Here is a 20,686-nt window from a genome sequence, read left to right on the forward strand (position 1 = left end):
AAAAAAAAAAAAAAAAAAAAAAACATTTGTTTGTCAAAACTCCAAATTATCAAATTATCACAAATTATCAAACTCAAGAGCAAACCACCGAATCAGAAAAACATTCACAGCACAAATTTAGAAGTGTCACTATTTTTACAATCTAAAGTTCATACAAGATTATTAAGATATTTCAAAAGAGCGTTAGCCAATAGAGAATTGATCAGAGGACACAGAAAATTTTAAAAGTGAATAATATTCCATTTAAAATACATGAGAAAAGACACAGAAAATTTAAAAAATGAATAATATTCAATTTAAATTATATGAGAAAAAAGTCTAATTTCATTAGTGCTCTAAGAAATACAAATTAAAATAATATACCATTTTCTACTTATAAATTTACCAAAAAAACTTTAAATACAAAGGAGCAGTTAAAGAGGCTTTCTTACATTACTGGTGGACTGTAAGTTACTACAACCCTTGGGTCCACTGAACTCACTTCTAAAAATTAAGGGGGAAACAATCTCAAAATATGGGAGAATAGCTTTATACACAAAAGTGTTTATTGCAATATTATTTTAAATAGGCAATTTTTTATGTTCAACAATAGTTGAAGTGGTATTTGTGATGTATCCATTAATGTGGCAAATATGCGACTATCTGAAAAGATATTTGCAAAGAATTCTAATAAAATGGAAACATTCTTGTGTTATAATATGATGTTAAAAAGTTGCTCAGGATAGGTGTAGTGGGCTGAAGGGTGGCCTCCCAAAAAATATGTCCACATTCTAATCCTCTTCAAAGAATTCTATATGGTAAACTATTTGGGGATTAAAAAAGAGAAAATATGTTTATATTCAAGTACTGGCAGCAGCATTTGTCACATATATTTAGTAAAATAAAGAAATCCAAATGCCAATCAATAACAGTCTTAATATTCAAAATTAAAATAAAAAATATTGGGCTATTAATTCTATAGAAAAAGAAAGATAAAAATCACATGAGTTTGTTACTGCTGATTGAGCCTGACTCCATTTTTTAAAAATTGGACCCCCATAGTGTATTTGCATTTTCAGTTATGTTTCAGATAGATTTATTGAGAGTAGCAATTCACTTGTATAGGCAAATGGAAACAGTGCATTCCATCAGCTCCACTCTGATAGCAATGTCACTGTTGCAAAGAGGGAGTTCAGGAAACACATTGCATAAGTGAAACATAATATGCACCCATGAAAATGCATCTTTTAAAAGAGAAAATCTGTTTCCAAGAACAAAAAGTTGACTGTGCGTTCTTTATCTTGATTCAGAAGACGGTAAATAATCGCTCCCAGTGTTAAATGTCAAATTTACTTGACAAAGTCTATTGGACAGGAGCCCAAAGTTAATGGTAAGAACGTACTTATTTGTTCTCTTTCCTGAGTCCTTTCAGGAATGCTAAATAAACAGAACGTATTTATGTCTTAGAAGCTCTATGATGCAATCAAGTGAAAATACACTTAAACACTTGCGTGATAATTCAGAGCAAAAAAATGTTAAGTCAAATATTTTCCTTGGTCATCCAGACATAGCCAAATTGCAAGATATTTTGAAAAATATAAAAAAACATTGTTTCTTCAGGATATGCTTCGGTGTTTCCAGATAATTCAATCTTGAATTTTGTCTTTTAGAATACCTAAACCTGCGGCAGCCACATATTTCCTATACTAAATGAGCACTTAAAGGGGTAAAATGTAAAACATCTCTTCAGCTGTGTTCTGGAGAGAGGTGCATTATATTAGGAGGAAAATAAAGAAAAACAAATATTTTCACGAATATTGTATTATTAGTAGCCTTAATAAATGGTACCAATTCTGTTAGAAAAAGTGATTTCCTAGAAAACTGTGTTAGCCAATAAGCATGTCTACAATGAAACGTCATTAGCTGAAACATCTCTAAAAGGCTCAAGTTACTGTGTTCAAAAACACAGTATTTTCCATGGCATTATTGGTGGGCAAATTTACACAGGTCTTTCAAGTTTCTGCATCGTGTGAATAGAAGTTCTGACTGCCTTTGTTCCAGAGTAGCTGTCCAAAAATGTATAGTGAAGAAACTTGAAGGATAGAGACAGTCTCTTGCTGCATGAAAGGCACGGTGTACTTAAACATCCCATTATAAAAGATTCAGGATTCTGTAAGCTCAGGGTTCCTTCTAGCAATGCAACTTGCTACATGTACAGGTATTGCCTGGATTTCTTTGCATTACCCTGTGTGAACTGGGACTCAGGGAACAGGCATAGGAAAACGCTGATATTCTAGCAACTGCTACTGCTGTGAGTAACAAACTCTCCTTCATATCTGAATCAAGAATACCATACTTTCTGCCATCATTTATGAAACGGAGGCAAGCTAATTTGTTAGCTTGCAAACAGGGTAAAAATCTTATCAGACAAGAGTCCGTAAGGAATCTATCCCCTTTTGATTTTGCAGGATTGACTCCACAATAAATTTAGCATTCTCTAACCAAGTTAACTGTTTCTGCCTAGTTTTGGATACATACTTGTTTTTATTTCAAAGGATAATGCCTGGTTTTCAATACCACAGAAGGTACTTTTGTCACTAGACTGTTACTGAATAATTTTTAATGAATTCAATGGCACATGTAGTTGAGAAAAAAAAATTCAAGAAATTAGAACTATAAAGTATTAAAGGACTGCCATTCTTGCCACAGAGCCATGAAAATAAGGATTTTTTTCAGATTAAGGGATCCCAGTAGTCTGGAACAATGGTAGTAGAATTATAAAGTTTAAATGTTTTTCAAATATCTTGTGCCCCTTTGCTATGGAAATATTGAATGGATAGTATCCTAACTTAATAAGTGAACTTACTGAGTTGATAGAGATCCAGACAGACTCAGCTGATACTTACTTAATAAGTGAACACCACTGGATTTTGCATGACAGACTCAGTTGATACTTAATGATTTTAGTTTCTGAACCACTAATCTAGACTCATGATGCAACAAGTATGAATACGTATTCATGGTGCTCATGGAATGGAAATTTGAAATCCAAACTGTTTCAGAAGAGTTGTTACACAATATAATTATGTTGTGTATTCAAGAGTGCAATTGTGAAATTTCACGTCAATGACCTTGAGCCAAATAAAAAAGTATGTTAATGATACTGCCTTATATAAACATTCTTTTAATTTATTTTTCCCCTAAGTGCTTTCATATGGAGTTAAGGACCTGTAAGGGGTCGATACAACAAAATACACAGGGACATAAGTTTAGAACAAGAGATACTTAATCCAGAGTAGTCAGTATCCGCTATCAGGAATGTGCACAGAATAAAATACAGTAGCCAGTAGAAGCCTTTTCCAGGGCAATACGTGTAAATGGCTTGCTAATGAGATGAAGATATCTTCCAGGGCTCCAAGAGACTCCTAAACTTCACTGGGTAAACTTTTAGGAACTGCACTTGTAGGATGAAGTATTAATAAACAGTAAAATGGATTAAAAAGGAGGAACAAGGGCAAGAATATGTTAGCCTTCCTTGGAGTCTGTCCACAGACAGAGTGCTCTGTTTATAAAAGACTAATCCGGTTGGTTAACAGGTGCTGCTTTTGGTTTCCTATAGGGCTCTCCTTTCAGAACAGTCTATTCCTCTGCTCCAATTCTATATTAATCAAGCAACCTATTAACCTGGTTCTATCCCTGAATGAGCCATTCAGGCCAGAAGGGATAAAATGCAGCTTCTGAAACTCTGCTACTTAGACTACTTGGATCAGAGTCACTTTGGGTTGTTAAAAATACAGACTTCTAGGCCCTGCTCCAGACCTATGGAATCAGTCTCCTAAGGTGAGCCCGGGAATCTGCATTCTAAAAAGCTCCCCAGTTGGATAATAAGCTGAATTTTGAGACTCAATAGACTAGAGTTTATTTTTATCTGCTTTGCTTTCGAAGTTAATGTTTGTGAACATGAAAACAATTTGTCCAATAATTCTTTTAAAATAAGAAAGCAGATATTTCTTTTATATCCAAAAGAAAAGTAGTTTTACAAGCTCAAAAGGCAACTCTTAAATATATTTTCATTTATGCATATTTATCCTCCATTGACTCACGAATTTTTTAAACAACACACACACACACACACACGTGTGTGCACAGTATGTTATGACCGCTTTATCTGATTGGATGCTCCCCTACTAATAAAGCACATTTTCTACAGCTGTTTAAGAGTGAATTCATTAAATACATATAATCGTGGATTTATGCAAGTGGGCTTGAGAGAACACACTAATGATGTAAAAGAAATAAGAAAGGCCAGGCTGTCAGTGCCACAATGCATTGTTCCGGTCTGGGCTTCTGATTCCAGAACTCCCATAAACAGTACTTAAGTCTTTGACTTCTTGATTTTACAATACCATTGAAGGTAAGAAACTTATGAAAGGTCTCCAACTACTGTGTTTGCAAGGTATCTCACTAGGGGTTTAGCTAATTTTGTATCAAAGACCTTTTAGGATGATTGATGTATCATGACCTTGGAAAGTTCCTTCTCTGATGATATTGCATCATCACTGATAGAATGTTAGTGTATTAGTAAGTCTAGGGTTAATAAGGCATTCCTCAGGTAAAAGCAACGGAGCCTTGGTGAACTTTGTACACGCTCTCACAAGAAAATGATTCCACATTGGAATAACTGTATTGATTAGCTACACTTCAAAAGGTTAAGTCATTCTAGCTTTGACTTCTCTCCCACAAATGTCATTAATTGAGAGCTTACCACATGCCAGCACTTTATATTTGTTTTCCTTCTTAACTCTCATAGCCACTTGTGCCACAGCTTGAGTTAGTTCTATCATTATCCAGATTCACAAGTGAGGAAACGGGGATCTGGAGGAATTAAGTAACTCAATCATAACCTGTAATCAATCAAAGGACTAGTCAAGTGGCAGAGTCACATTCAAACCCCCGTAGCCTGGCCCGAAGCCTATGTGCTTTCAACAATACCGCACTGCTCTTATGTGACTATTTATTTGAGTTGGAGTACCTTTTCTAAGGCCTTCTAAATACTCGTTCTAATCTTTTTTCCTTCCCCTCTCCTCCCATATCGACTTAGTGTTAATATCTCCCAGAAGATGACCCTTGCTTAAAGTAGATTCTCCTTTCAGCCACTGTTATGGTAGGCTGCAACCCTGTTTCCCTTTCATGCTTTGCACATTTATGTGCACACTCACATGTCAAGGGTAATAGGGATAAAAACCCCAAAACCCTGTATTTCTGTAATCTCGCCTAGTGTTACTTGTTTGAATAAGCCACGACTATAAGACTTTTAAAAGACTTTTTTGTTCTTAAGCTTTGTTTATCAAGATCCCAAGGTTTGTTTATCTAGATCCCCACCCTCACTTAACACTGAAGAATGTATTTAATCAAACGATTTGTATTTTATGAACCTCTACTGAATTCCAGCACCATTTGAAAGGTGGCGCTCATTCCTAGTTTAGGTTATGATATGGTAAATGAAAACATTGCCGATTTAAAAAATACAATTTTTCTTACCAGGCTTATAAAGCAATCGTTCACCCACTTCAACTCACATGCACACTCCTATCTCCAATCCCTAAGGACATTTTTGAAAATGCTTATTCCTTAGGCATTACCCTCCAAAGACATTGTAAATAAGTAGGATGGGGCCCAGGTATCTGTACTTTAACCAAGCTTATTATGTAATTCTAATACAAATATTCTGTGAGCCACATTCTGAGAAATCAACAGAAATTTTATGTTTTTTTTTTACTTTTATAGGCAATGCCCTAAATTATCTGGAGACTTTTTAGCCAGCTTTTGGAACTAAAAATTTTTTTTCTCATAGGTACAACAAATTTAACACTGACAATAATGGCTGTTCAGCCATCCAACAAACATTTCTGGAAAGTCTACCTTAATCTAGGAACGGCAAATATCTAACAGATGAAATATGAGGCACATCTATCACCCCCCATACTTGCGGTGCCCATGACAGACACCACTTGTGAATTACGGGCATTCTTGTCATCTGGGCCTAGACCCATGGCTGTGAAACCACTCCTAATCAGCCTTAGAGCAATAGCTAGGACATGGCCACTGGGTCTTTGCCCATAGGGTATTGAAATAAAAAGAAAGCAAAAGGGTTAAATAGTGATTGAGAAATATTGGGAATACTGGCTAAATTTAGAGCTTTCCCCCTTCCTCCCTTCTGAGTACCCTGTACCATCTTTGTAGCCTGGTGGCAGGCTCACTGCTATCCCAAGTCAGCAACCCTGGCTACTGAAGGCAGACAGCTAAAGACCCATGGACAGGTGAGAAAACTGACCCAGCGAAGAGCTTTCAGGGTATTGAGATAAAAGATTCCTCCTCTATTTTCATTCCTCTCCTGCCTCTTCCTTAAGGACCTCTCTCCAGATGGAAAGCCAACCCAGGCTTCCTGCCCTGGGCATAAAAAAAATCTATTTAGGGTTCAGTTATGATAAAACATTTTTACTGTGGCTTTGGATTTTTCCCTTTCGATTCCTATTTGAGACTCAGAGAAGCCAAATGACTTAGCCAAGATTAATTCAAGTTAAAAATAGAATTCAGTTCTCTGGACTCCTAGTTCATTGCTCTGCAGAGATTTAAGAACCTTGATGAAATTAGCTTATAAAAATAATATGGAATAGTCCTTTGTCCAGTAATTCTGAAATAACTTGGTCATATTTATATATCACAGCTTCTTTCTTTGAGAATCTTTCATTAGGTCAGTCTCAACTGGGAATAAGTATTTCAGACAGCAACTCTACATTATTGTAAACCAGATACCCTTAATAATATTTAATGTATTTCTGCAGAGGTAGACAATTGCCTCATTATAATACCCCCAGGAAGAGTAGGCATTCATTATCTCAACATGGCACAGCCTGGAGGGATTAAAAGAATAAGGGCACTGAAAGTAGACACACCTGATGCTGAATCTCATCTCTACCTCTTCCGAGCTGTGTAACCGATGCAAGTTACTTGGTCTCTCTGATAATCTGTTTAACTATAAAGTGATGACCTTATTTATCTTGTAAAGTTTTCCTAGAGGTGAAATTAGTTAATGGGTATAAAAAATGACATAAATTTATGCTTGACATGTTATAGTGCCTAGCAAATGTTAGCTCCTTCTTTCTTTTTCTCTTACACGTGTTACCTGAGTGTCTCCCAGGACCAGCAATGTAATTTGTGAGGTCCAGTGAAAAATGAAAATATAGGGCCATTTGCTCAGAAGCAATTATGGACCTGAAGATGGGAACCAGCAGAGCAGTCAACTGAGCGTGGGGCCCTCTGGAACTACACAGGACACACACCCACCTACTCCAGCCCTGCCTGCAGGACTACTTCTGGAATGAATGCTCTCTAACCTTTCTGCGGCTTTGTTTAGTCGTGCTGAAGTTCACAGTGAGCACTTGAAGTAGCAGCACAGGGTCAGAAGTGTGTTGGATTCAGCCCCAGCTGTTCTACTTTCTATGAAGCTTCCACATGCAGAAACCTCTTTAAAAAGTGAGCAAAGGACATGAACAGACACTTTTACATATGGCCAACATACATATGAAAAAAAAGCTCAATGTCACTGATCATTAAGAAGTTCAAATCAAAACCACAATGAGACACCATCTCACACCTGTCAGAATGGCTATTACTAAAAAGTCAAAAAATAACAGATGCTGGCAAGGCTTCGGAGTAGAAGGAACACATGTGCTTTCGGTGGGAATGCAAATCACTTCAACCATTGTGGAAGAAAGTGTGGAATTTCTCAAAGACCTAAAGCCAGAAACACCACTCAACCCAGCACTCCTATCACTGGATATATACCAGAAGGAATATAAATTGTTCTCTCATAAAGACACATGCACATGTATGTTCATTGCTGCACTATTCACAATAGCAAAGACGTGGAATCAACCTAAATGCCCATCAATCACAGACTGGAAAAAGAAAATGTGGTACATATACTCCATGGAATGCCATGCAGCCATAAAAAAGAAGGAGATAATGTCCTTTGCAGGAACAAAGATGGAGCTAGAGGCCATTATCCTTAGCAAACTAAGGAAGGAATGGAAAACCAAATACTTCATGTTCTCACTTATAAGTGGGAGCTAAATGGTGAGAGCTTGTAGACACATAGAAGGGAACAACAGACATTGGGCCTTTTGGAGGGTAAAGGGTGGGAGGAGGGAGAGAATTAAGAAAAATAACTAATGGGTACTAGGCTTAGTACCTGGGTGATGAAACAATCTGTACAACAAATCCCCATGGCACAAGTTTACCTATATAATAAATCTGCACATGTACTCCTGAATCTAAAATAAAAGTTAAAAAAAAAAAAAACTCTTTACACTTTAAGGCTTGTTTCCTCTCCTGTAAAGGAGTCTAATAATAACACTTTCTTCATAGGACTCTGGTACAGGTGAAAAGAGATTAAAGCAGGAAAAAGTACTAACCCAGAGCCCTAGCGCTGAGGACTCATGTGTTGGTTATCATTATGTCTTTCTTTTCCTTACACATCTCCCAAGTCTTCAGGCATTACTAATCCAATAGGTTATATTTATGATAGATTCCACAGGAAGTGCCACCCAGGACCCTGCCAAGGCACCCAGGCCCAGAGAGAAAACCTTGCAAATGGACAGAATCTCCATTATCGATTATTTTAATGCATACACATTTTGGAACTAAGCATATTGAATTGCCTTGATTACGACATACAATGGCGGTGATGGTCTTAATGAGATTAAAGGAAGTAAAATATCTGTAGCTTGTAGTGGCAATTTGTTTTATAATACGTTCGCATCATCATCTCATTTAATGATCCTTTCCCCTAAAACCCCCTGTCTGCAGATTACATTTTCATTTCTATTTTACAGGAGAAGAGATGAAGTTTCCAAGACATTTAGTGATTTGCTGCAAGGTGTATGCTTATCTGATTCCTAGTCTAGTTCTGGCATTCCTTTTCCCCCAACAACAAGAATGGTTAAAGCAGCATTTACCTGTCTGTCTCATCTATTCCTGCTCATAACTGTTTTACTACTACAACGGACACTGACTATACAAATAATTTCATGTAGTTTTCAAAAACAAAGGGAAATTGGACAAAGTAGTAAATAACTCATTTTACATTTAAGTAGGTTTGAGGAGCTTGGGAAAAATGTTAAAGTTTGAAATTCTATCTAATTATTCACAAAACCTGGTGCTGTGCTATCATAGTTTTCGTTAAAAGTGGTCGTTTAGGAAACTTAATATCCTGGATGGATAATTTCCCAGAGTAAAAGACCCACTAACAAGGAATTTTGGTCATCTGAATTTGGGATATGTATTGTATTGGTGCAATTATTATGGGAGAGTTGTCATTTTCCAACCCTGTTTTGGAGGTGGAGGTGAGTGGAAAAAGCCATTATCAGCCCTGCACTGCCTGCCTCCAAACTTTACATGAGGAAAGTAAACTCCCTTTTACTTCCCATTATTTTAGGTTTCTGATATTCCCAGAGAAATGTAATCCTGATACAGACACTCTCCTCAATTTCCTCCCTGGGTGAAACCTTAGATTTCAGTTTCTGGCAAAATGGGAGCTAAAAGACAGATGTGGGTGGTGGATGTGCATTCACCATTCCTTCAGCTGCTGCTGAAGATTTTTCACCTCCCTGGCCTCCGCTGAACTTACCTGTTGGGACCCGAACTCTCCAGAACATGACCATATTGGTGGGTCCTGTTCTGGAGAGTTCGGGCCTTATGTCAACCTCCAGAATCCAACAATGAAGGGGTGATATAGAAAATAATCTTCAAAGATGGGCACCATCAATTTTTTCCTTCCCTATATGCACATGCCACCCCCTCTTGAAAAGGGGGAGCCATTTCTCCTCCCTTTTAAATCTAGGGTAACCATGTAACTTTGATCAACAGAATGTGGAGGAACTGATGTTCTGGATCTTGGGACTTCTTATCCCTAGGCTTGAGAGAGGACTCTAAGTTTCCTTTTTGAAGCCAGCTTCCATGTAAAAGGCCGACTACCCTAAAACCACCAAGCTGTGAGAAAGCCCAAACTAGCTAGGAAGTGAGGCCACATGAGAAGCACCAGGTCACCATATAACTAAGTCAGTCCTTCTTGGGGCTTCTAACACAGCCCAGCTGAATAAGGCTGAGTAAGTGACCTGCAATCAATACCAAATGAAGCAAAAACTGCCCAGCCAATCCCACCTGCAGTCCTGATCCATAGAATTGTAAGAAACAAATCATCATTATCTGAAGCTACTAAGTTTCAGGATGGTTTGTTATATAACAATAGATAAGTCAAATAGCTGGGGAGGGATGAGAGAACACTTCTGAGATAAAGGGAGAATTGGTGAGAAAACCCTACTCTGCTGTCAGTTTCTCTTGGCTCACAGTCTCCCAGCACTGAGATTTTTTTTTTTTAAGTGGAAAGCACAACTATTATTTCCATAGACAAGTAAATTCTGCATTCCCAAGAATTAGCCTACAATGCGAATTTGGAACACAACTTTTTCTGAAATTGGCAAGTTATTCAATGCCCTTCAGTACTCATTCTTGACATACATGTGATGTTGAGCACCACTGTTCATTTATGTGTCAGATTAATGCCTTGTATGAGAAGCAGACATGAATACCAGGTTAGTCCTGAGCAATTCCAAGGACAGTAATAGTACTATACAATTGTATGTGTACTATATCTGGTGTAACATGATTATGGGTAATTATGTTAATCAGTGCTTTTGATGGCCATCTATTTATTGAATTTGGTTTCTTTCTAAAAGAAAAAATGAATACCAAGGTATATATGATCTACTGAAAACCTTTACTTATTTCACAACAGAAAACCTTTACTTAACCACAAAAGGGTTCTCAGAGGAAAATTCTCTGCTCCAACTCAGGAGAAGACAAGGTACTTAAACAAAGAAATTTTTATAAATATGCTTTCCAGGGACATATTAAGCATGTCAGTGAAGAATCATTTTACTAAAACTATCTGCTTGGTCACTAAGAATCTTCAAAGTATTTACAATTCAGTTACTTTAAGAATAGGGCTTCAGCTTTTTAATTTCTGAAATTAGTACAGCTTTTTAATTTCTAAAATGAATATTAAAATGGTGGCTTGAAAGTGTTTTGATGGACAATAGTTTTCAACCATGATGGGCTGCTAGAAGCATTTGGATTCCTTCCATTCCTGCCCATCTACACCCCCCAACACACACACATCCTCCAGGGGTTTCAGTTAATTGTTGTGGGGTGGATATTAGGCAACAGGACTTAAAAAAAAAGTACTCCATAGGATTCTAATACCAGCTGAGACTGAAAACATTGTTGAAAGAATGTGGGCTTTGAAATCATCCCTAGGATTGAATTCTAAGCATCAATAGTTTTATAATCTGAGGGAAATGGTAAAACCATTGTAAGGTTCTATGGCATAGGTTCTCAAAGTGAGATCCCTTAGTAAGCAGCATGGACAATACCTAGAGGATTTATTGGAAATGAAAATTCTTTTGTTCCTCCCAGACCTACTGAATCAGAAAGTCTAGGGTAGGCGGTAGGGCCCAGCCTCCAGGTGATGCTGCCACAGGGTACAGTTTGAGAACTACTGTGCTACATGATAAGAATTACAAGGGCTGATTCCATGTACCTTCATTGTTCTCAGTATCTACCTAAATTTTCAGTCTCGAACTCTTCTCTTTCTCCTTGGCAAGGTATCTTGCTTTTTAAAAGATTGTAAAGGTCTAGTAGCAAAATTTCAAAAAAGCAAATGCATTGTTTTGTTTCTGATTCTTTAGTTCACTTTTATTGTGTTAATAAGAAAAGCAAAAAGAATAAAAAGACTCCTACGTTGTAATGTTATTAACATTTAATATAAATTTGCTTTTTACAAGAAAAGGTCAAATTGTGCATATTGTTAAATAACCTTCTTAATCTGCTTTTTCACTCACCACATATTTTACATGCTAATATTTAATACTTTTGCATATCATATTTTCAGTGTTGACTTAATTCCATTATACAAATATGCCATAATTTATTTAATCAAGCCTTTAGCAGTTGCTTATAATTTTTCCTTTTATAAATAATGTTCCCATTAATTATTAAAATTTGTTTACATCCATGATGCCATTCTTGGGATCCAATTTCAAGATGTAGGATTGCTGGATCAAAGCATACAGTGGCTACTAATGCACATTGACAAATTGTCCTTTAAGAAAACTGCACCCTTAGCAGGGGATGAGAATGCCAATTCTTTCATACCACAGTTATTGCTATATCTTACTAGTTTGTTTAGTCTTTGTCAATGTAATACAAGGATGAGTTCATAGCATTTTTCTTTAATGAGGTCACAATGTCTTGTCATTGTGTTTTTGTTTAGTGCCTAATTGTATTTCTTTATTCTCATCATTTGTCCATTTTAAAAAAATGTGAGTATTCACTTTTTTTCTTATTAAATTGTAAATGCTCCTTATGTATTAAGGATTACTTTTATGAACAACTGGAGGTAAGAAAAATAGCATAAAAACTCAATTGAGTAACATCAGAATAAGTTAATTGCAATTTATTGTTAATAAGAACTATAAATAATTTGCTTGGATTAGACTATTGCAAATATGGCAACAATCAGTCTTTATTTTCCTTTCCTAGGCCTGAGCTATGCTGAACAAAATTTAGTCCTTCTCTGATGATTAGGGACCTTGTGGTGACTACGGGAGATTATTCTAAATTTTCCATTGTGCAAAGAGACTGAGACACAGAAAGCCCAAGTCCTGGCTGGCTCTGCAGGCTCCCAGTTGGACAGCCTAGACCAAGGCAAATAATTTAACCTCTCAGAGCTTTGGTTTCCTCATCTTTCAAACAGAAATAACAAAACCAACCTCTGCCTCATATGATGACTGTGAGAAACAGTATGTATAAGGGTTAAGCACACAGATTTCAGAACCTTTCTGAATTTGAATTCTCACTCTACCATTTAATAGCTATTGGCCTGGGAAAGTTCTTAATCCCTCTGGTCCTTATTTTCCTTGTCTGTATAATGAAGATAATAATATAATTTACCTATTAGGGTGGTTGTAAGGATTAAGTAAGTAAAACCTATCTACCTACCTATCTATGTGTCTGTCTGATATCTGTTGACCTATCACCCACATAGCTACCTATCAACCACCTATCTGGCATTTAGAACAGTAGCTAGCAGGTAATAAGCACAAAAATCATTCTAATTAAAAAACCTTTACATTATATCCTTTTGTAACCACCGTCCCACACAAATGTTACTGGTGGGGACTATAACTGCTATAGGGGCCACCGCAATCTTGTTAGTTGTATAAAATTGGGTTGAATCTCTACCAAACCCAGGACATACTCTGGAAATGAGTTTCTGAATAAGGCTTTAGCATCAAATTGGTTTTTTGTTGATTCATCTCATTCTATTAAATGTGAAGTGCAGGAAAACCAGTCTGTCTTTTTTTTTTTTTTTTTTTAGCTGAATAATGAGTGCAAAGCTAACCATGTGAATCGATTACTTTGCTTTCATCCTAGAGACCCACCTTCAGCAAACAAGCCATAAAAATAGTGTACCCAAGGTGCTCTAAGACAGGTTTACATCGTTTCTTCTCACAAAGCGGAACACTGCATTGATTTTTACATTCATTGTCTATAGTTAGGTTAACTAAATTCTGTGTTCTCTGATTCATGCTGTGTACTAGCTCACAAGAAAATTTTTGGTCTGAACACTTAATGTGAATCATAATTAATGCAAAAGATAATTAAAAGAATCTCTCAGCACTTTGGTCATTTTATCAGATGAAACTCCCACTTTTATCCCCATGATTTACACTGTGTAAAAGAAAATATACCCATATGGAATATGCTTGTGAATCAAAAACAAAGCCAGTGCCCAAAATACAAATCAAAAACACTGTCTAGAACAACAGGCCTCAACTAATGAATTAAAATGATTGCTGGTTTCTTTAAAATATTAAGCTCATCGATGTTTGCCAAAAACCCCTTGGCTAGCTGAGGGATTCAAACTGCATTGTTCAGCTAGAGTTTGAAATCCTTCCATTCATCATTGACATGTGAGAGACAAGACAAGGTTTTTGACAAAAAGGGGATGAGGCGCCAGATGGTTTCCATCTGTATCTCCATTGATTGTACAATGAAAACCCACCTTCCCTAATCAGAAGGCTGTGCCATACATGGAATATGAATACCCAGTGTTTTTAAAGAAGCACAATCACCCCTTCCCAACCATAGATGTATAAATATTAATGAACACAATCTGGTTCTAAGCAAATTTAGCATGAACTTTTAGCAACCCTCCCTTGACAACTTCCTCTCTTTTTAACTGAATTAAGCTTCTAAGTTCTGTGATTAAAAATAGCAAACCCTGCACTGAAGTTGGATCTGTGACTGAGGTAAACCTCTCCCTTGCAGCTAGTAACCAGTTAACGTAGCTTGTATAATTGTGTGCTTTTTATAACCAAAAAAGGGTCTTCATTTGAACGGATGTTTAGCACATATGAATAGTGAGGTATAGAATCCATACAAATAAGCAGAAAATTGATCTTTAACCTATAATTTACACCATGCCTATTTCCAAAAATACTTGAGCAAATTTAGAATTATTACACATAATATTGAGATAGTTGTTAAATAACTTAATTTCTGCAAAAAATCGTATACTGACTCATATTTTAACGTTCCTATATGCTAACAGAGAGTATTAAGACAGTTTTAACAACTAATATTAAAAAGAAAGTAGTAGATTCCTTTCTTGGATGTTTTTGAACTTGAATCATAGTATCACAGTATCTTTAACCAAGATTTGGGGTTTTCCTCGTAATATCAGAAGAGACTTAGATTTGAAAATTTCCATTAATTCCTTCCTTTGTTTCTTTTCTTTTTTGTTCAAACTAGGAAGGTTTGCATACTTGCTTCAGCTTATGTGTCTTTAATCTGTTGAAGCAATGCATTTTCCAAGAAGCGTATTCCATGTTTTCACCACTAACAGTTCCCTGTGGATCAGAGTGGTAAGACTTTTAAAGTAAAATATGTCAAATCAGTCCAAAGATAATATGAAAAATTAAATCCATATACGCAGCTTTAGTCTTCATGTGACTGAGAGGAATTAATCTTTTTCCTCTCCTGCAACATGCATTGTTCTCCTGCTGTCAATAAACAAAATATTACTAAGTACCTACTATGTGCCTGGCATTAGGCTAAGCAGTGAAGATTGACACATCGGACAGTGTTGCTCTTCTCAGGCACAGATGCTATTTCAGAGCCATCCTTCAGAGATTGGCTAAAGAATGCTCTTTGCTATATGATAGCAACATTGTGCACAGAGCTTATATGTATTTCCATTGCATGTGATCGAGCGTGTCTCTTATCCCCTAGTTGCCTTTTGGGAAAAAGGCAATTCTCAGTGGAATTTGCCAGTGTTACCAGCAGTGTTGCTGTTTGTTTAAGGTTCAGTTTCACCAGGTTGTGGCAAGTTTTAAAAACTCTTCCTAGCTCAATTTGTTTGTCAGCAGCATGATCAGATATCAGAATAACATCAATAAAGCTGGAGCAAAAGATGAGCTAAAGCTGCAGAGAAAATGCTGAGCTTATCAAAATGCGTTTTTGGTTATCTTTGAGGCAAGAAGAACAGGAAAGGCCAGATCCACAGCTTAAGCCAGATGGTGCAATGTTAGCATTAGACAAAGAGGAAGAGAAACAATTTCTCTCCTCATTTCTTTTGTAGTTTTCATTAAGAAGAATCTCTCCAAACTGCAAAAAAGATACCTTAAATGGTTCATTTTAGTAGTAAACCGAAAAAATAAGAAGATTGAAAGTAAGCAAAAAAAAAGAAAAAGAAAAAAAGTAAGCACATATATGTTTTTAAGTCTTTAGGCTCAGTTGCATTGGATCTTCAGAAATAATGGGGAAAAATAAAGCAGGAATAAATAACTTTTTTGATATATGAGAAAATTAATTTTTTTCTTGATTATCAAAAGAGGGAGCTGGGCCAAAGAGGGGAGAAATGTAGGTCTGGAAAACAATATCCCATAAAATACCCATAAAACAAGTTACATTCAAATACATGGTTTATGAGTACTAGTAAAAGAAAATTATGAGGTATTCAAGAAGAGATAGGACAGAGCTGGGGAGGAGACATAAATATGTGATATATGATATGCAGTATTTAACATATATACTATATGTTATATTACATATACATATATAGCAATATATGTAAATATATTCACCTTGATATACATGTACATGTAATATAACATGCAGTTATGTTACATGCAACTTATATGCATATATGCAAGGTTGCATCATAAACCTATTTCAGCAAGGTAGTTGACAAAGTCTTGCAAGATATCTTTAGGGTAAGCCTGTAGAGTATGGCGTGAATGACAAAGAATGAATGAATGAATTGAACAACTGTTAATTAATTAATCAATGTCATTTGAGGAAATGGTATGTAGAAATATGCCACTGAGCTCTGTGTTGTCAAAAACAATTAATTTGGGTTAAGGTGAGAGAATTATCATTACAAATGAATGGTTGTAGATACTTGACATAATCATGTTTCAAAATGAATCTGAAGAAATGGGTAAAAATAAATCAGATGGTATTTATTTATTTATGTAATTATTTTTGTAGAGACAGGGCCTCATTATGTTGCTTAGGCTGACCTTAAACTCCTGGCCTCAAAGTGAGCCTTCTCTCTCGGCCTCCCAAAGTACTGAGCTGGGCAAGAGTCACCATGCCCGGTCTCATATGAAATTCACAGAAGAAACTACAAGTACTGCACAGAAGATCCAAAACTTAGTTAGAAATTACAGGATGTAGTGTTTGGGGAGAGTGGATGACAGCAGTTTAGAAGAAAAATATTTAAATCAACACAGTGGTATGATGGCAAATATGAAAAAAAATTGTCAGTAGGATCTTACAGAAAGAGTAACAGAACATATTTGTCCTCTTGTCTCCCATTATTCATTGTCATCCTGGTGGTGATGAGGACTTTATCACACACTAGCAAGTGCTATAAGGAGAAATTACCATGAGCAAGAATTAGACCTGTTTGTTTTGTTACTGATCCACTGCAGAGTTTATCAGAATGATCCTCAGGAACTGGCTGATCTGGAACATAAGTAAAGTATGAAATGAAAGATCCAAGATCCTTAGAGGAAGTTTAAAGAATAGAAAACAAAGAAGAGAAAATAAGGCAAGCATGAGATATGGATATAGAAATAGACAAAGTGTTCAATGGCATAGACCAAAAACAGCTTTATATATAAATGCTTCATTTACGAAAGCCTTTGCATTGAAGATCAAAAGTGGAAATAATAGACTGCTCAACCAGTTGTGTTAGCACAGCTGTTTTTCATATAAGAAAAATCGAATCAGATCCCTACTTTATGCCATATAACACAAGAATCCATTCCAGATGAAATATACACTTAAATGTAAAGACATTTTTAAAGAATATAAATTTATTGCCACTGAACTCTATATCTAAAATGGTAAAGATAGTAAGTTATTTGTGTATATTTTACCTCAGTGAAACATTTTTTAAAAAAGACATTTAAGTCCTAAAGCAAAGAAAGAAAATATAGAACAGAAAGAAGAGAATTTCTTAAGTTTAAAAATTACTAACCATAAAAGAAGAGATTGACAAATTTGACTAAAAATTAAGTCCTAGAAGAATGACTCCCACAAACAGTAATGGTGAGAAGAGCTATTCTGCCTTCAGCAAGGTGGTGACCCAAGAATCATCAACAACATTCAAAAGGGAGTGGGCTTTAAGAAGCATGCCTCTTAAGCATTCAAAGAAACTTGCCATGAAGGAGATGGTACTCCAGATGTGTGGATTGATACCAGGCTCAACAAAACTGTCTAAGCCAAAGGAATACAAAATGTTCCATACTGCATCCATGTGCAGTTATCCAGAAAATGTAGTCAGAATGAAGATTCACCAAACAAACTCAGGCATTGGTTACCTTAGGTACCTGTCATCACCTTAAAAAATCTATGGACAGTCAATGTGGGTGAGATCTAACCACTGGTTGTCAAATAAGATTTATAAGACTGCCAACAAAAATAACATACGTTCATTTAAAGAATTCCACAAAGTGAAATAGTAAGCCAAAAATTGGGAGAACTTTGCAACACCTAAAAATGACAAAGGATTAGTCTCTCTCTCTCTCTCTCTCTCTCTGTCATACATACACATGTACACACACACACACGTTTATAATTACTATGAATCAAAAGAGAAATGGGTGAAGACATGAACAGTATTTAACCAAAAAAAAAAGGAAGCATCAATGGTAAAGACAGGAAAAGATGTTCAACCTCATTGGAAATCAAGACATGCTTTTTCAGATCACAATAAGTTACATTTTAGATGGACAAAATTTAAAAGCCTAACATTACCAAATATTAGCAAGGATGTGGAGCAAAAAGAACCCAAATGCACTGAAGCTTGGAGGGAACGTTGACTGGTTCAACCATTTTGAAAAATATGTTTGAATTACCTAATAAAGAATACATTTACCCTCTGATTCAGCAATTCTACTCCCAGAAAAATTCACTCAACATGCACCAAAGACACATGCAAGAAAATTCACAGTAGCTTTGTTCGTAATAGAAAATCACTGGCAATAAACTTTCCAAAGAGGAAATAACCCAAAAGTCTACACAGACTACACAGAACAAGGTGTTATATTTGCCCAGCAGAATATTATACAGCAGTGAAAAATGGACAAATTCTAGCTTTATATATTGGATGAATAAATCTCAGAAATACAAACATGAATGAGAAAAGCAAGTCATAGGAACATATACACGGCATACTACCATTTTTATAAAACCCACAGACAAGCCAAATTTTAGAATATATTATTTAGAAAGATATACACACACATGGAGTATGGCTAAAACTCATCCAAATGATAAACACAAAATTGATCATGGGGAGGCAGGAGATAGGATCGGGGAGGAATACTACATATTTCATATCAACATTATTGGTAATATCCCACTTTCATGAAGTATTGGCTTCATGGGGGATTTATTCCATTACCAAGCTTCATAGCCTACATACATGTTATAACATGTAAATTTATTTATACACAAAATAAATTAAGGAAAGAAAAGAAAAAGAGAAGACCAAGGAAGGCAGGCCTCCTTAACCCCACCAAAGCTATGTAGGCACTGGCAGGAAACCCAAGGTGTAAGGAAACATTTTGCTTCTTTCTCTGCATTTCAAGTGGGTTATGAGTCAACATACAGCTTAAAATTGGTTCTTTCTGGAAATGAGCTAGGCTGTCTAATTTTCCATTAATTCTATGTCAATAGGGCAAGGTTACAGAGGTACATACACATTCTAATTAAGAGAGGGGAACCTCTCATCATATTCAGCACTAAAACTATATCTGCAATAACATGCTCAATTCTTAGACCTATATTTTATGAGAAGTATTTGAAAAAAATAAAGAGCTTCAGGGAAAGTTAACATAGACACTGGGGTGTTGAAAATCCATTTCACACGAATGGCTAAGTGAACTTGAATTTGAGATATTCAACTGAGAGAGAGCTTAGGAGAAATGTGATAGCTAACTTCAGAAATTAAAAAGAAATGCTGTGAAATTTCAAAAAAAATTTTAGCTTTATATTACATATAGAGTGGCTACCTGCTGCCAATGGATAGAAATGTATTGAGGCTGATTTAAGGTTTGAAAATGAAAATATCAGATCATAACAGCTAGTTGGATGACTGACTCTGGATGGTGGCATAGTCCAGTGATTTCCTAAAGCTATGAGAGAATGTCATCCTTTAAAAATGTTTAGAACTTTCATATTTCCTATCATGGATTATATTTTATAATTCAGACTACAGGCTTAGTATATTTTTGGTCTAAAAATACCTAATAATATTGTATAATGCTTATCTTTAATTCAGTTATATCACTTATTTTTTTATTTCTACTCAGTTCCAGAGATAAAGAATGAATGACTCTACTTCTAATCACTACCTAACTCTATGGGACATACTTAATCTCTCAAAGCTTCAGTTTCTTCCGCTGTAAAATGGGAATAATAACAATACCTATCTGTAGTGAGTTAAATAATGATCGCCCAAATATGTCCAAATCATAATCCCTGGAACCTTGAATATGTTATCTTGCAAAGGGACTTTGCAAATGTAGCTAAGGATTTTCTGATGACGATATTATGCTGGATTATCTGGTGGGCCCAGTATGGTCACAAAATTCCTTATAAAAAGGATGCAGGAGGGTCAGAGGCAAAAGAGATTATGGGATGAGGGAAGCACAGATTAGAGCGATGCACTTTCTAAAGTGGAGGGAGAAGCTAAACATCAAGGAGACTCGTGGCCGCTAGAAGCTGAAAAAGGCAAGAAGTGGATTCTTCTCTTAGAGCCTCCAGGAAGAATTAGTTCTATACTCCCTTTGACTTCAGCTCTGTGAAACTCATTTCTGACTTCCGACCTCCAGAACTGTAAAATAATACATTTGTGTTGTTTTCAGCAACTAAGCCAGTGGTGATTTGTTACAGCAGCAATAGGAAACAAACTCACCATCTCATAGGGATTTCTGTGGGGATGGAATTAAATAAACCAGTAAAAATTCTTGGCTTCTATTACTATTATTGTCCACCTTATTTTCTC

The 20,686-nt window shown here is 36.0% G+C and overlaps 1 protein-coding gene across 4 annotated transcripts in view; it reads right to left on the minus strand.

Moving 5' to 3' along the window:
• The window catches only part of THRB (thyroid hormone receptor beta), a 375,781-nt gene that overhangs the window by 293,380 nt on the left and 61,715 nt on the right, over window positions 1-20,686 (minus strand). The gene's annotated exons all lie outside the window — the stretch shown is intronic.

This window comes from Sapajus apella, unplaced genomic scaffold (assembly GCF_009761245.1).
Source record: "Sapajus apella isolate SASKATOON/1434 unplaced genomic scaffold, GSC_monkey_1.0 scaffold4, whole genome shotgun sequence".
In the NCBI taxonomy this organism is placed as follows: domain Eukaryota; kingdom Metazoa; phylum Chordata; class Mammalia; order Primates; family Cebidae; genus Sapajus; species Sapajus apella.